Raw genomic sequence first — 18,032 nt, 5'->3', positions numbered from 1 at the left:
AGACAGAGAAAGACAAATACTATATGATATCACCTATATGTGGAATCTAAAAAAGCCAAACCCAGAGAGAAACAGAGTATAATGGTGGTTATACTGGGGCTGGAGGATGGAGGAAATGGGGAGATGTTGGTCAAAGGGTACAGACTTTCAGTTATAAGATTAACAAGTTCTGGGGATCTAAAATACAACATGGGGATTATAGCTAATAAAACTGTATTATATAATTGAAGTTGCTAAGAGAATAGATTTTAAATGTTCTCACCACAAAAAAAGAAGTGGTAATTATGTAAAGTGATGGAGGTGTTAGCTAATGCTAAGGTGGTAATTAATCATTTTGCAATAATATATAAGCCTATCAAATCAACATACTATATGCCTCAAACTTACATAACGTTCCATGCCAGTTGTATCCCAATAAAGCTGGAGAACAAAATAGAGCAGAAACAGTAAACGCTTCTCTGCTCCATGCCCTGAGGTGCCAGCGGGGCCCTCCTAGAGGCCCTCAGCTTCCAAGGGAGAGCAGCCTGGCACACGCCCAGGACCAGCTGACTGTTTCGGAACTGCTTTTTAAAAGAGCCATGGGGCAGAGGAGGATGGCAAACATTCGGATTTCCAGTGCTAGGACCCCTGTGGGGGCTTCCGGCATGAGTGAGATGAGAAACCACCCTTCTACTGGCTCTACTCCTGTGAAAATGATATCCTGCCATGGGGAAAACAGGAGAAAGGTAAAAAGTCATGGGTGTGGGTTCTTTCTATCAAAAGAAGCAAAGAAAAACTCAATGTGCCCAACACCCTCTGTAAATAATTCCCTACAGAAATCCTAGCTTCCCCACCACCTCTCTCAAGGCCCTCTGCCCCACAGGATGTCCAACAGACCCTCTCCCAGGTTTGGCCCACACCATTCCAGCCTCCTGGTCTGGGGGTAGGTTTCACTAAAGAAGGCAAACGGAGCTCAGTTTTATTCCTCTCAGGCTGAGTCACCTGGATTTTTTTTTGAGGCTATTTATAGGTTGATTAATAAATAATAATAATAATCCCACCATTTTGTAATTCTCAGCAATGACTCGCAGCCAAATTTCCATCGCAAAGTGTTTTCCTAGAGCTTTGGACGAAGAGCCATGTGAAAACTAGGTTACTGATTTTTGTGAGCACAGAAATTGTTCCTTACTGCAGCTCCTGAAGGAGGCTTGATTGTTGGGTGGAGGGAAAAGTATATTAAAATGACACGGGGTTGGGGCCTGGGGAGGCACGCTTGACTTTGACCACCGCTAGAGAGCCTGAGTCAGGTGCCTTCACAGGCAGGTCGCAGGAAGAAGATGATGCCTCCACAGAAGGAGCTCGACCCAAGGGCAGCAAAACGAAAGAGAATCTCATTTAGAATTTCCAAGGCCACTGACATCAACAAATAACTCTCAGCTGCCTCCCACTCTTTTCAAAAACTAATCTTATTTTTCTTAAGCTTTGATGAAAAAGTTGTCTCCCTAGCGGCCCTACATGACTGATGGGCAAGCCTCATCTTTTATACCTGCAGTGGAATAAAACTGGCTTTCCTCAGACTATAGGGGGCCTGGCAGTCAGGGCAGACTGTCTTGCATGGTCTCCCTTCCTCCTTGAGGAGCTGTCACTGGCCCTCCTGGGGCTACTCCACAGGCTTTGCATCTACAAAGTGCTCAAAGTAGTTGCTGAATTGAACTCGAGTAAGTTTCCCCATCTTCCTCTGAAATTACTAAAGATCTTTCAATTCAAAAGCAAGCCTCAGGACTCTAGGACTCTAAGGCATTCCGAAGTTTTGCTACCCAGGGTGGTCCTTGGACCTGCTGCTTCTCTTGGGAGCTTGTCAGATGTGCAAAACGCCAGGCCCCATTCTTGAGATTAAGGCTTCAACTTTTGAATTTGAAGGGAGGATACAATTCAGCCCATAACAAGCATTACCATGTCCAGCCATTGTGTTAAGCCTGGGTTACAACCATGATGAAGGGGACAAACTTGGTCCTCAAGCAACTTATAACTCCTCACTGGCCATACTTCCCCTCGTGTTTTGGCCACCCAGACCATGGCCTCTTACTCATGTCAGGTCCTGCAGTCTGAGAGTCTGTGCTTCCTGCTCTGGCCACTTGCCCAGCCCACCAGGAGGAGCAGCTAGTTCCTTCACCCTTTGGCTGAGGAACGTGGGTTCAACCTGTGAGATGCCAGCCCAAAAGAAGACCCCTCCTATAAAAACAAAAATTATCTACAGGTGGTAAAATTTCTGGCTAAAAGTGTGATGAGAAACAGTATATTTACATGGTCTCTCCCCATAAGATATTTATTCATCACAAGAGGAGAAGAATGACCTGGCAGTGGGAAATTTGGCAGATGTGACCTTAAACAAGTAACTAAGTCAACATCAGCAGGAAAAAGACTTGTCAACAATGTGCGCCTCCTGATATGATGCATTAAGAAATGATACAGTATCATTTCTGTAGTATTCTTGTCAAAAAATCATAATCTCAATCTAGTCATGAGGAAGATGTAAAAATTTCAAATTGAAGAGGACTCTATGGCCAGTATTCTTCAAAAGAGTCAAGGTCATGAACGACAAAGGAAGGCTGAGAAATTGTCAAAAATAGGAAAATACAAAAGACTTCCAGGTAAGATGGGAAAGGAGGAGCACCCTAATCTCATCTCATCCCACAAATACAAGTAGATAACACCCACATCAGTGTAAATAACCCAGAAAACAACCGGCAGAGTGGACTCTCCACAGCTGAATGTAAAGAGGAGGCCACATCAAGGAGGGCAGGAGGGGTAGAGCCATGGTGGGGAGCTAAATGGCCCCTCTGGATTATCCATGGGAGGGAGGGACATGGCGGGTATGGAGAGGGGAGAGGAGTAGGCACTCTAGCCATGGAGAACCCACACGGGGAAAATGAATCCCCATAACATTTGGCTTTGAAAGCCAGAGGGGTTTAACCTCATGAGTTCTTACAAATCTTCAGGATTTAACACCTGGAACTTTAAAAACCAGCAGGCTCAGCTCTGGGAGAGGTGGAAGGTAAGAGTTAACTAGGTCCCCAACCTTAAACAGACAGCACAATAAACAACCCTTCTGAGATGCAGCATAGAAGAAGGAGCTTGAAAAACATCTAGTCTATTAGAGAGGGAGATTTGTTTACTAATCTCAGAGCATGTGCTGGAGAGGCAGGGATCACTGGGAGACTTCTCCAAGATCAAAGGAGCTGGTGGGTGCCATTACCCCCCTCTCACCCCCAAGTGTAGACACACAGACACTGTGGGAACCAGCACCAACACTCTCCACCTAACTTGCTTATACCACAGCCCCACCTCCAACGCGCTTCTGCAGATCACCCCCCTCCAACCTGCCTAACCTCGGGCAAGAGTTTTCCCAGGCAGCTGCAGGACCTTGCTAGTACCAAGTGTCCTGCCCCCCATTCTCCTGTGCACCTGTCCCCTCCAGACCCCATCCAAAACGATGCTACAAGCCTGACAGTGTATAAGAAGCCCTGAGAGAGGCCAACACCACTCCTCAGTGACTGTCCAGGGAGATCGGAAGGTAACTACATACACCAGTAGTACTGTAGTTCCAGCAGGGGACTGGGAGCAGACATCTGGTCTGACTGCAGGCCCTGCCCACCAACAAAAGCTTCTCTGGGGACAACGCAGGGAACGTGCCCCACAGTTTGGTGCTACCGCATCTCTGGCAAAGGCCCGATCTGACTCAACTCAAGCCCAAAGTGGTCCCCAGCTGGCTCACTAACAACACAGGGACCAAACCTTGCCTACAACAGGCAAAGAGAGCCATTACAGATGATTGGACCAAAGGCAACAGTGACTCAGCCACAACAGCAGAGCACACACAACACACATAAGAGACACCCTGAAGTGCCAGGTTCTAGTGAACAGGGGACAGACACTGCATTGCAGGGCACTACAGAAACTCTTCTTCGTAAGGCCACTACTTTCAGGAGTAGGAGACATAGCTGATTTTCCTAACATATAGGAACAGGTATAGAGAGTTAGACAAAATGAGGAGACAGAGTAGTGTGTCCAAAATGAAAGACTAGGACAAAATCACAGCAAGAGAGCTAAACAAAATGGAGGTAAGAATTGAAAGTAATGATAGATAATTTAAATTAATGGTCATAAAGATTCACTGGACTTTAGAAAAGACTGGGGGACCTCAGTGGGATCCTCAACAAAGAGATTAAAAAACATAACAAAATAACCAATCAGAGATGAAGAACTCAATAACTGAAATTAAAAATATACTAGATGAAATCAATAGTAGACCAGAAGAAGCTGAAGAATAGATCAGTGACCTGGAGGACAGAGTAGAAAAAGCAGTCAAGCTGAACAGGAGAAAGAAGAGAAAAAACAAAAAAACAATAACTTAGGGAACTCAGTAATACCATCAAGCATAATAACACTTGCATTATAGGGATCCCAGAAATCGAAAAGACAGAAATATTATTTGAAGAAATAATAGTGGAAAACTTCCCAAAACTGGGAAAGGAAACAGAAATTCAGGTCCAGGAGGCCCAGAGAGTCCCCCAAAAAATCAACACCAGGAGGTCCACACCAAGACACATAGTAATTAAAATGGCAAAAAGCAGTGATAAAGAGAATTTTAAAAGTAGAAAGAGGAAAGAAAATAGTTACACACACAGGAAACCCCCATAAGGCTAGCAGCCGGTTTTTCAGCAGAAACTTTGCAGGCTAGAAGGGAGTGACATGATATATTCAAAGGACTAAAAGAAAAAAACCTGCAGCCAACAATACTTTATCCAGCAGGACTATCATTCAGAATAGGAGAGATAAAGAGTTTCCCACACAAACAAAAGTTAAAGGAATCCATGGCCACAAAGCCAGCCCTACAAGAAATGGTCAAGGGGAGTATTAGTAGAAAGGAAAGACCATAAATAGGAGTAAGAAAAATAGGAAGCACAAAAGCAGTAAAATTAAAACCCGACGAAGGGATTCACAAAATAAAAGTATATGCAGTATGACACCGTATACCTAAAATGTGGGGAAGAAAGATTATTAGGGGAGTGTGGGGTAAAATCCAGCTAAAGCCTAACTCCGTGACACACATCTAAAACACAATTAATTACACAGCGCAAAAGTGAAGAGATGAGAAATAGGTGCCAAGCAAATGCAAGAGAAAAGAATACATGGCCATATAAATACTAGATGAAGCCAAGTTAAAGGCCAAAACCTCATTGTTAATAACAAATATGTCACAACATAATGCTAACTGAGTCGGGGTGTGGGTGAAAGAGATGAATTGAATGGGCGAAATACATGAAGGGGAATTAAGAGTACACTTATCATGATGAGATGATGAGTGCCTAGTAACATAAAGTGTTGAGTCACTATACTGTACATCGGAAACTGATTTAACACTGAATGTTAACTATGCCTGAATTAAAATTTGAAAAAAAGAAGACAGTTAATGCAATCTGGGATTGAATCTGGAGCAGAAAAAGGATATTAGGGGACAAATGGGAGAATTTCTTATAAGGTCTCCAGATTCATTTATAGTATTGTACCAATGTTAATTTCCTAGTTTCCATAATTGTATTACAGATATGTAAAACCGTTAATATTAGGGGAACCTGAGCGAAGGGCATGTGGAAACTTGGTGCTGTTATTTACCTTCTCTATAAATCTAAAATTATTTTAAAATTAAAAAAGAATATCTGATAGAACTTCCGTTGATTAGGGTAGAATGCTAAACTGTTGTAATAGACACCGCAAAGAATACGGTGGCTTAAAGAATAAAGCAGTCTTCTCTCACATGGCAGTCCTGAGGTTCGGGGCCACACTGGCGAAAGAGTTGTCCTCCTCACTCCTGCTCTAAGTTCTCTCCACTGTACACGCCCTCTGAGGTTTTGTTCTCTTCAGAATGGGTAAAGCTGAATTCGCATTGGCTCTTAAATGCTGGGTACACAGGGGTGCCTGGGTGGCGCAGTCGGTTAAGTGTCCGACTTCAGCCAGGTCACGATCTCGCGGTCCCTGAGTTCGAGCCCCGCGTCAGGCTCTGGGCTGATGGCTCAGAGCCTGGAGCCTGTTTCCGATTCTGTGTCTCCCTCTCTCTCTGCCCCTCCCCTGTTCATGCTCTGTCTCTCTCTGTCCCAAAAATAAATAAACGTTGCAAAAAAAAAAAATTTAAATGTTGGGTACACAGAGTTCCGTATATGTGTGTTATATCAATCTTGCTAATTATGTTGTTAAAATATTGCATCTGCGGTCTACTTGATAAGTTACCGAGAAAAGTTTATTATGATATATTTCACCATGGTTGTGGATTTCTCCTTATAATTCTGTCCATTTTTGCTTTCTGTATTTTGAGGCCATATAACTAAATGCTGGGGTAGATGGTATCTTTTCACACCATTTTTTGTACCCATTTAAGAATTTGTATATCTTCCCACTGAACTGTTCCTTTAGCATTATGCTGTAACTTATTTGTTATTAACAGTGAGGTTTTTGCCTTTAACTTGGTTTCATCTAATATTTATATAGCCATATATTCTTTTCTCTTGCATTTGCTTGACGGCTATTTCCCATCTCTTCATTTTTGCTCTGTGTAATTAATTATGTTTTAGATGTGTGTCACAGAATTAGGCTATAGCTGGATTTTACCCCTCACTCTCCTAATAATTTATCCTTTTTAATTCATGCACAACAGTTCAGATCACATATATTTGATTTATTTCTATCACCTTATTTTATATGTTCTATATACCCTGCTCTTTCATAGCTTATTTCTTCTTCTTTCCTGCCTTCTATTTGATCAACTATATTTTCCTTATATTATTTTTTCTCTCTCTACCAGTTTGAAACTTAAACATTCTATTCACATTCTTTCAGTAGTAACTCTTAAATTTTTAATACACGCAGTTGACCTAACAAAGTTTAAAATAATCAACCTCTCTTCCTTTCTCTTCAAAATATGAACACCTTAAAACAGTTTAACTCTACTCTGTTCTCATCTTCCATGCTGACATTATTGGTGGTTTTTTGTTTTTGTTTTTAGCACCTGAATTGGTCACTATCATTCGTCAATACTCGTTTAAATTTACCTGCATGTTACCAGGTTCTGTGCTCACAATTACTTCATGATTTTACTGTTTTCTTTTGGGTTGCATTGCCTTCTCTCTCTTTTTTTTTTAATTTTTATTTTTTAACATAATTTATTGCCAAGTTGGCTAACATACAGGGTATAAAGTGTGCTCTTGGTTTTGGGGGTAGAGTCTCATGATTCATCACTTACATACAACTTAAATGCATTGCCTTCTTAAAGTACATTCTTCAGCATTTCATTCCCTAAAAGTAGTAATTCCTCCAACTTTTGAACTTAAAAATGTCTCTATTTCATCCTCACTCTTAAAGGGGAATTTAATTAGAAAGAGAATTCTAGGCTGACACTCAGATTTTGAAAATATCATTCCATTATCTTTTGGTTTATATTGTTGTGAAGTCTATGAAAATTCCAACTTTAATCCTTTTTAAGAAATCTTTTTCTCTGGTTTCTTTGAATCTTTTCTTGTCTTTGAAATCCTAAATCTTCAAAAAACATTTGTCCAGAAGTGGCATTGTGTGTCTTTTCCTTCAGGAATGACTGTGCTCCTTGAACCTGTATCTTTTGTCAGTTCAAGGAACTTCAAAGTCATTAGCTCTTCTAATATTGCTTATCCTTTTACTCTATTTTTCCTGTGACAGCTCTTGATAGACATAGTTTGTATGTTCTCATTCTATCCTCCATGATTCTTAACATCGCTTACATATCTCTCTCTTTATCTCTGTGCTGCATCCTTGGAAATCTCTTCAGGTGTATCTTCCACTTGACTCTTTCTCTGTTCAGTGGTGTCGAGTACTATTGCTGTTTAAACTACTCGCTAAATTTTTCCAATGACGTTTTTTTCTAAAGGTTCTTTGTGAGTCTTTCAAATCTGCCAATATTTTCACATATTGTCTTGTTATGACTTTAAACCCTTCTTTGTATTTAATCACTTTGTATTTAATCACTTAAATACATTTATTTTATATTATCCTTAATATATTGTCATTCAATTATCTAAAGAAAGCTCTTAGGGGTCTAACCTGATTTTTGTTGTCTCTGCTATACAAACTTTTATGTCCTGTGTGAGAGAACATGTCCCCTTCAGAAGAATTTTGCATTCATTCCTGCAAAGAGTCCTCACTGTATCCCTAATCTGGAAACCATTTTTATGAAAAATGTTTGGTTTGGCTGCTGCTGGACCATATGAGTAGTATCAATTTAATATCCAAAACTCTGATGAAGCACAGCCCTGCGATTATGAATTTGGAGGAAGAGGGAAGGGGGATCTCTTTTTTCCAACCAAAGACAAACAAGCTATCTGTTATCTTTCTGTGCCAGAGCACAAATTTTCCTAGTCCCCTTTCACTGAGGGTAGATAGCCTCCCTCTTGAGCATGTGAATTGAAGGAGAGGGTTGGTTCAGCTCCAGGTCTGTCTTTTTTTATCAGCTTATGGTCACATGGCCTGTTGCCATGTGGGCCTTAAAATGCAAGTTCCTAGACTACACAGACTGCCCACCTGTTCTGTGCTCTTCTCTAACCCAAGGAATAAAGCAAGAGCTTACCAGTCTGATTTTCAGTTCCTTCTGTTTCTAGAACCAGAGAATGTCCTCTCATTTCCTCAAAGCTCCTCAGTCATTCAGAAGAATCTTTGGTGTATTTTGTCCAGAATTTCTGGATATTTGCAGAAGGATTTGAGATTATCCTGTTTTACGTATTTCTAGAAGCAGCATGGTCATTAAAATAAGCTATTCCCTCTCTGCCTCCATTTCCTCTGGTTCCTCAGTTCCCAGCTATAACAGTTTGACTTTTGCTCCCCTCTCTCTGGAGCATTCTGTTCTCATAACACCAAACTGTACACACCAAACTGATCCCTCTAGCTGAAATGCTCCTGCACCCCTCTTGACCTGTTTACTTAACTCTTGGCTATCCATTAACCCACAGGCCTGTTTCATCTTCTCTAAGAAGCCTTTCCCTTGAACCTCTATAATCCCACAGATCCTGGTGCTTCTTTCTTTCTTTTTTTTTTTTTTAATGTTTTTTATTTATTTTTGAGAGAAAGAGAGAGTAGGAGCAGGGAAGGGAAGGGGCAGAGACAGAGAGGAAGACACAGACTAGGAAGCAGGCTCCAGGCTCTGAGCTGTCAGCACAGAGCCTGAAGTGGGGCTCCACCTGGTAAACCATGAGATCATGAGCTGAGTTGAAGTCAGATACTTAACAAACTGACCCACCCAGGCGCCCCGTTCCTGGTGCTTGTTTCTATCTCATTTACTACATTATAAGAAATATACCTTTTAGCATCTCCCTCCACAGTTAAGATCCTTGAGGTCTGGAACTATGATTTACTCATTGTGTCACTAGAACCTAGAATATCATCTGACATATAGCAGGTGTTTAATATATAGTTCACTGAATAAATGAATACAGACAAGTTCCATAATTACTGACTTTAAAAGGTTTAGCAGTCCCCCCCCCAGAACCCAGAAAACTTTCAGTTTCCTGGAAAACATTTATGCAAGACCATCATTTGAGGAAGGAAAGGGAAGTATGTAGAGCTCAGAACAATATATGCCAGGGATAGATGATACATTGTGTTCTGTCCCCTCAAAGTGGGGGCAGGCTGAGATAAGGAAGATGTGAAATCTAATTAAACTAAATAATGTTCAGATCCTTCCAATGATTTTCCATAAAATGTAGTACAGAGGCTCAACGTGTCACACAAGGTCATCAAAGATCTAACACCTGGTCTGCCTTTCCAGTGTTATTTTCTGCTCTACAAACCTTCACTCACTTCCTTAAAATGGCTGTGAATCTTATTTTCCTATTATCACCCTTTGACCCAAAACCTTTACTCATACTATGTTCAAGGGATCAAGAGATGAGTTTGTCTCAGGCACATTTTATTTTATTTTTGTTTTTTTACTACTGGCTTACTTGAGACCTTTTAAGTAGATAACAAAGGAAATAGAATATATGTAATTGTGTTACTCTTGGCTATAAGAAAGTCCTCTGCTCCTTTACCTATGTTGCCATGAACTTTATATAAGAGTTGGCTCACCGTCTGTGAGCAGCCCTCCCACAGCTCAGCTCCAAGGGAGGGAAAAGAGGCTGATATTTTAGGTCTAGCAAGACTCCAAACGGCAGTCATCTCTGCCTCTCCCCACCACCCCCAAAGACAAGGGCACCGGTAAAGTCCCTGATTTGTGGCCCCCAGATGGAACTCTGTTCCTGACATGTCACTTCTCCCAGTGAAATCTGCTATCTTGTTGAAAGGGATTTCAATGAACTGATTACTTCAGAATAAGTATGTAATTATTTTTGTGGTCAACTGGGACAACATCACATGGGAAATAAGAACAGATGTTGCCCAAAAAAGAATTCAGTTTGGCAGATGCAGAAACATGGTGGGGAGAGAACATCCTCTGACTGCCCGGCTGAGTAATTGCAAACAGCTGCTGGTCTGCATAGCTCAGACTAAGAAAATGTCTCAGCAGGAAAGAGAGTTTGTGCTCCACCGGCCCCGCCTCCTCCTGGTATGGATGAGGAAACTGAGGCCAGGGAGAAAATAGGGTCAGAAACCTCATCTGCTTCTTTCACCCTAAGATTTCTTTCTCTGGAAAATGCAGAAAGCCCCCCAAAATTGTTTTCTTTGGATTTTCCTATACAAAGAGTATGAGTCATAATGAAGCATTATTTTTAAGCTGTTGAGAAGCCAGTGAGCTGCACCGGCTGATTGGCATCCCAGAGCGGCTTCTGCCCCCAGTGTGGTCTCTGTTCGCCCCACAGTCACATGGATGCAGAGCATTGAGCGCTAAGCTCTGAGCAAGTCTTCTGGGGCTCTCAAGCTCCTTAGGCTCCCTGTGAAAGGAAGGCTGTCATTCAATGGATCCTACCCTGCCCCAGCTCTCGTGGGACAGCCTCAATGCTGGGAACATCTATGAGTTTCCTCCACATTCAGAAAATATTCTGAACATCTTCTCTACTCTCTATTTATAGTTCATGGCAGTCTCCAAATGCCAGTAGTATCCTGAGTTTATTTCAGGCCTCTGGTAAATTCCAGAAGGGTTCTGTGCCTCTTGGCGTCTCTGAGTTCACCCTCTCAGAGGAGAGAACAGGCTTGGGTGACCACCTCCTGCAAAAACCCGCCTTCCTCCCGGCTGTGTCTCTTCCTCCTGCTGCTGCTTCCTCCATGAAACCTTCCCACTGGCCCCAGATACTGTTGCTCTCGTCTTCCTCTGGTTTCCCAGAGCACTTTAGAAACTTCCATTATAACACAGCATTCCGTGTATTCCAAGAATTGGTGTCCTCACTCTGCTCCTCAGCCAGATTCTGAGATCAGGTGGAAAAGACTGAGTCACCGCACCTTTAAACCTCATGGAGCCCAGCACATCCTCCGGGCTCATTCAAGCAGCTCAGTTATAAGGTCTGACCATGAAGGTGTAGGTAAATGCACGAGTCACTGACTTTCTCCTCCCCCTTCCTTCTGAGTCCCAGACGGCCTCCCCACCCCCACACCTTCCTTCTTTGACTCTGAAAGCGGGAGTTTAATGAGCACGGTGCTCTTATGAGGTAATCTAAGCCTTCATTCTTACTCATTCCCTGTCCAACCTTGGCCGTGACCCTGAACCACAGGAGATTTTAGAAGTTATTTGCACAGACAGTTAATAATACTATATTATATGCTTGACGTTTACTAAGAGAGTAGATCTTAAATGTTTCTCACACACACACACACACACACACACACACAAAGGTAACTATGGGAGGTGATGGATGTGTTAGTTTGATTGTGGTAAACATTTCACAAGTATGTGTGTATCAAAACATCACACTGTACAGCTTAAACGTATACAATTTTTATTTGTCAATTATATCTCAATAAAGCTGAGAAAAGGACTTTTTTGTACAGATGATGAGAAAAATAATTATCCCCATGCTCTTTTCTGTTCTGAATGTTTCTACATGTAAAGGTACCGCTCTGGACCCTTCAGAAAGCTCTTTGAAATTCAAATCTACGGCCTCTGGAAGGTTCATTAGAAAGCAGACTCTGGGGTGAATAGGTTCTCATGGCAGAGGGGAGCAACTGCTTTGCATAAGGGCTAATTCAAGGAAAACTAAAATATTGAAGGGCTGTATTTTTTCTCCCTTGGTGGGAAGTACATATTTATAGGACTTAGATTCACCTGCTTTATTGATTAGAAGAATGTCCAGGAAGGAATTGCTCCTGCTTTCCTGCTTCCCCTCCCTACCAAACGTTACTCCATGAGTTGAGTGGAAGAGCGACACTATAGACTTAGCTTTTTGACTTTCCTGCCAGACCTTCCTGAACCCCGAGGGCAGGCAGCGCGGCCCCGGCATCAGGGTGCACAGCCCTGTCGCACACAGATCTCCGAGTCCCAGCCAGCCTCCACGGGCATCTGAAAACCCATCTTCCCTGGGCTCTCCGCTCCCCTGCTGCTTCCTCTTTAGATCCCAGTAGTTCGAGACTCCGGGACTCCACTCACAGCGAGATCCTGCAGGCACCCGGCAGTTTTCAAAGAGCACGATGAGTTAGAACCCTGTTGTTGAAGAGATGTTCCCACATGGGGAGAGAAGCTGGTACAGCCGTCTCAGTCGTGTCCTAGCTCTGCCGGCATCTGCCTCCTTCAGCAGGAGCCTCTTTGCTGTGGTGAGAGAGGTGGTGGGGGCAGAGGGTGGGAGCCGGACAGGGGGAGGAAACATGATAAATGCTCTGGCCTTGGTTTGCAAGGATAGAGGCCCCTCTTGGGGCGCTTAGCTTGACCATTAGTTTTGGTGACAATCAAGTCATAAACATCCCAAAAGACCAACTCAGTGTTCATCTCTCCCTCACGTGCACACACACACACACACACGACTAGTCTCTGAAATGGAAGGAAGTTATGACAAGGGACCTTTCAGAGGTCTCTGCTCTCATTTGTATTTCCAGAAGCTTTTTTTTTTTAAGTAGGTGTAAGAGGCACTGTTGAGAAGCAAATCATTTGTCGAGAGAGCCCTTGAAGTTAGTCAACGATCACACTATGCACACATTGCACACAGACACGCCCCGGGCTCCTGCCCCAGCACCAGAGAGCCCTCGAATTGAGATGGCTTCATGGTGAAGAGAAGACGCAGAGAGAAAAGAAAAAAGAAGGTTGCTCCTTCATAAGGAGGAACAGTATTGAAAGCCTCATCTGGCTATTGAGTTGGGACTGTGGGACCCTGAGTGCTTTTTGCTTAGTGCTTGGTGTTTCTCTCCAAGTACTACTGAGCAGGGCTAAGTACCAGGCTGATCCTTGACCACTGCCCTCACCTAATGGTCACACTGTTATTTGCATGATAAAATGTGAGCTAAATACAACCATAAAATCTGCTCTTCTTCTGTTTCCCTGCCGGTTCCATTATTGTAGGATTGTCTAGAAGGCTTGGCCTTCTGCTCCTGCCTTTGGTTCTGTCCCCAGAGACCCCATTGAGCTCTAGTCTGTCCAGAAATGGTCAGAAGCATAGAAGGAGAGCAGGGCTGACCTGGCCCCATCCTGGGATCAGAAGTTAACAGGTGTCTCCTGCTCCCCAGAGACCTGCCTGTCAAGCCCGGGAAGTAAGTTTAAAGCCCCTGCCTCTTTTCCCTTCGTTGTAATTCTTAGCCTTCATACTCCTCTGTCTGTGGGAAGTGCTCAATAAATATTTCAGTCAAGCTGCTGATACAGGAGCAGACCTCTTGCGCCATACACGGTCAGGTTCAAAAGATTGTTGAAAGAGAAAATAAATCAAGTTGTTGCCACAGCTCGTTCTTCTTTAGCCGCAAATGTGACTAATCAGTTCATGAGTCAGATCCAGGCAAAGGTGACAGCTCTTGAATTTGGCTCTGAAATGTTCTCACAAACAAGGGGGATGGACACCGTCTGCCCACTCTGATGCCAGGGGACATATGCCCCTGAGGTGTGAGCTTCCTGTCATTGGGTCAAAGTCACAGATGATTTGAGTTACACTCAGCAAAAGGCTGTGAGGAAATTGTGAATCGGCAGTTCAACAAAGGAATTACAGAAAGAGTCAGGCTGTCAGTGAAATCATATCCTGAGATCCCAAGTGACAAAGGGAAATGGGAGGAACCTGCAGGCGTCTTTGTCCACGAGCACAGTTACGTGAACGGGAATAACCACGCTCCACAGGGAGGTCTGATGGGAGTTTGGGAGGAAGGGAGCCACCATATAAATGTAGATGAGAGTTACGGTGATGAAAGAAAAGAGTATAGATATAGACGGATGATACTGACACAGACAGACACACATGGAAGGACCTGGAGCATCAGTCACATTTAAAATAAGAACAGGGGGCGCCTGGGTGACTCAACTGGTCAAGGGTTGACTCTTGATTTCGGCTCAGGTCATGATCTCGTGGCTTGTGGGTTCAAGCCCCACATCAGGCTCTGTGCTGGCAGCACGGAGCCTGCTTGGGATTCTCTCTCTTCCTCTCTCTCTGCCCCTGCCCTGCTTGCTTTTTTTCTGTCAAAAATAAATAAACTTAAAAAAATGAAATGAAAAATAAAATAAAATAAGAACAGGGTATAGAAAGTCTACAAAACAGAGAAAAGGAAAATCAAGGAGATATTTTCACCAAACCCAAGATCATCACTTTCTTCAGAAACTAGGAGGAAGGTCATCTCCTCCAGGAAACCTTCTTGATTTGTCTCTACCTGATCCTCTACTCATCATTCGTTTGTAAGAGACTGAGAGTCTAGGGGCGTCTGGGTGGCTCAGTTGGTTAAGCATCTGACTTTGGCTCAGGTCATGAGCTCCCGGTTCGTGGGTTTGAGCCCTGCATCAGGCTCTGTGCTGACAGCTCGGAGCCTGGAACCTGCTTCATATTAAGTGTCTCCCTCTCTCTCTCTGTCCCTCCCCTGCTCATGCTCTATCTCTCTCAAAAATAAACATTAAAAAAAAAAAAAGACAGAGAGTCTATTATGCATGAAGGCTACCACATCGAGCCAGACCTAACATTCTCCAAGAAGCTTAAGAGATAGGGAGTTAAGACAAATTCACAAAAAACTTTTTGTAAGATCAGAAGCAACAGAGTCATGAGAGTGATCCACACGAGAGGCAAGGGTCCCAGAACTCCAGACAGGGGGAGGCCGCCTCCGCTGGGAAATCGGACGTCTGTACATATCAGGCTAGTTCGCTCGGTCTTGTGATGCGCACTTTCAGGGCTTGGGTACCAGGACATTCTGTATGCCTCTGGTTTGTCTCCTTAGCTGGGTCAGGTGGCCGAGTGAAAGCAGGTCCCATGTTTGCGAGACCTTTCCAGCACTCCTTTGGGGCCCAGGTGGTGTCCTGGCACTGGTCACGTTCTCCGAAACTCCCGGCTGGAAAAGAAATTTCCTCTCATGTGATCGAACTAGCAGAAACACAGGACATAGCAGATTGCCTGAGAATAACTGCAGTGTTTGAAATATGTTTTCAAGGTTTTCACGGCGTTTAGTTCTTAGCAAAGGCCTTTATGGAAGGAATGATTCCTCTCGCCTTGCAGGCTAAATGATGCTTTTGGTGAATCATTTCTTTGTTTCGGTTTTAGATTGCATCTCACAAAATCACCTCAGGGGCAAATCTCTCCAAATGAAACCGTTAATAAGAACGGATAAAACCATGGCAGCTTTTCAGAACTATCCCTGGAGGTCGACCACATCACAAGCCGGAGCTCACACTCCGTTTGTAAATCTGCGGTGGAAGTTCTTGGGGGCGCGCTACCCACCGCACTTCCCGCCCTTCTCTGGACGGCCCCCTGAGTGCCACTTTGAAGAGAACAGTCCCGGAAATAAACATAAGAAGGAGTAAACCCAGACAGAAGGACAATGGGTATCTTGGGGCAAGTTTCTTCGGAGGAAAGGGTTCCTGCTGACCAAGGGCTGAATTGCGGCAAGTTGTCCCTCAAGACCCCACAGTGGAGGCAAGGAGGAGGGAGCAGTTTGCTCTCAGCCCGAGGCAGGGTTCGGCAGATGGCAGTGTGACTGTCCCCAGCAAAGCTAGCCTGAGCTGACCCCGCAATCACCTGTTCCTGCGTGGGGCCTGGATGGATGCTCCTAAGAATTGGCAGGTTGCCAGCTGCCTATTTATTAGCTCGTTAGTGATTTTCTGGGTTCTCAGAGTGTCTATTTGATTCCCAACAGTTCACAAAACTCACCACCGATATTTCTTTAGTCGTTCTCATATTTCATGAGGGAAGGGCACACATTCACCTGGACAGTCTAGGGACTGACTTTAGAGACCTAGGGTTAGTTGCCTCTTTTCTCCCGATACCCAGGGCCTGGTCCATTCAAACCCACCCCCTGGAGGTGAGCGGCCCCACCTGCTTATCTAGGGCTTCAAGTGACAAAGTGTGGTCCCTGAACCAGCAGCGTCAGCAGGACCCGAAGCTTCTTAAAAATGCAGGCTCTCAGGTTCCACCCCAGACACATAGAATCGGATCCTGCATTGTAACAAGACACCCAGATGATTCGTGTGCACCTTGAGAAGCATGGCTCTAAACCAGTGATTTCATTCCTAAGAATTTATCCGGAGGACGTGATCAGATACACGCAGAGCCTGTAGGTAGCCGTGTTCACAGGCAGCATCGCTTGGAAAGACAAAAACTGAAAACAAACCAGATGCATCAAGGCAATATTTACTGAGTGCCTACTATGTGACGCTGAGGAAATAGAAGTGACAAAACAGATAATTTCTTAAAACTATGGTTTGTTTGGTCAGACAGAACATTATACAGTCATTGTACAAATGCCCTTTCAAAAAGAATAGCCTATGTTCGAGCCTTATTTCCTGCCTTCCGGTTTCGCTCCCTCATTGTGATTCCCTTCAGGCAAACAGTTCATGAAGTCTGCTAGACTGGGGACATTTCCCTTTGCTAAACAAATAAGCAAACACAGAAGGGGCTCAGCTGCTGGGGCACCTTGAGCTGCGTGTGACAGGAATCAAAATCCACTTCCAGGACTGGGGCTGTACAAATGTGACTGTTTGCTTTCACTTTTTCTCCCAGTGTGTCCATCCCCCAGGATATCACCTACTCCCTCCCGCGGCATGTGGCCCCATCAGTTTCACCTCCATGGTGCCCTGCAGATTTATGTCACTGTATCCATTCTTTTTTTCCTAAAAGGAAGACAACTCAGATAAGCACATCCGGTTTAAGCAAACATAACTTTATTTGACTACAGCCTCGAGAAGGGTAATAAACTCTGAAGAGGAGATCTTCCAGAGAATATAGCAATATTATCTTGCCAGCCCAGAGCTGGGGTTTAAGGCTGCTCTCAACAGTTGCCCATAAATCATTGCTTTACTTAGTATTATCCAAACATAGCAAAGTCACTCAAGGAACACTTTTTTTTTTTTTAATGTTTTCATGTTTATTTATTTTGAGAGAGAGAAAGAGAGAAAAAGTGTGTGAGCAGGGGAGGGACAGAGAGAGAGGGAGAGAGAAAAACCCAAGCAGGCTTCACACTGTCAGCGCAGAGCCCAACACAGGGCTCAATTTCATGAACCGTGAGATCATGACCTGAGCCAATATCAAGAGTCCGGATGCCTGAAAGACTGAGCCACCCAGGCGCCTGAAGCCACACTTCTTATAAAAGTAAATAGTCAGTGGCTGCACTTAGAAAAAACATGTGACTAAAGAAATTGTGGTTTCTATACACAATGGAGTACTACGTGGCAATGAGAAAGAATGAAATATGGCCTTTTGTAGCAACGTGGATGGAACTGGAGAGTGTGATGCTAAGTGAAATAAGCCATACAGAGAAAGACAGATACCATATGTTTTCACTCTTATGTGGATCCTGAGAAACTTAACAGAAACCCATGGGGGAGGGGAAGGAAAAAAAAAAAAAAGAGGTTAGAGTGGGAGAGAGCCAAAGCATAAGAGACTCTTAAAAACTGAGAACAAACTGAGGGTTGATGGGGGGTGGGAGGGAGGGGAGGGTGGGTGATGGGT

At 43.8% G+C, this 18,032-nt stretch overlaps 1 long non-coding RNA gene across 4 annotated transcripts in view; it reads right to left on the bottom strand.

Annotated features, from left to right (window-relative positions):
• LOC121012834 (uncharacterized) overlaps window positions 1-8,931 on the bottom strand; it is a 34,556-nt gene extending 25,625 nt beyond the window's left edge. For all 4 annotated transcript variants that reach the window (XR_005782344.1, XR_005782345.1, XR_005782347.1 and 1 more), the window contains exon 1: window positions 8,630-8,931. This is a non-coding gene — a long non-coding RNA (uncharacterized LOC121012834). The remainder of the gene's footprint in view (window positions 1-8,629) is intronic.
• Window positions 8,932-18,032: the final 9,101 nt, after the last annotated feature.

This window comes from Herpailurus yagouaroundi, unplaced genomic scaffold (assembly GCF_014898765.1).
Source record: "Herpailurus yagouaroundi ecotype Mexico unplaced genomic scaffold, PumYag 197, whole genome shotgun sequence".
Lineage (NCBI taxonomy): Eukaryota > Metazoa > Chordata > Mammalia > Carnivora > Felidae > Herpailurus > Herpailurus yagouaroundi.
Note: the sequence above shows the minus strand (reverse complement) of the source record. Positions and strands in the feature narration are given on the sequence as shown.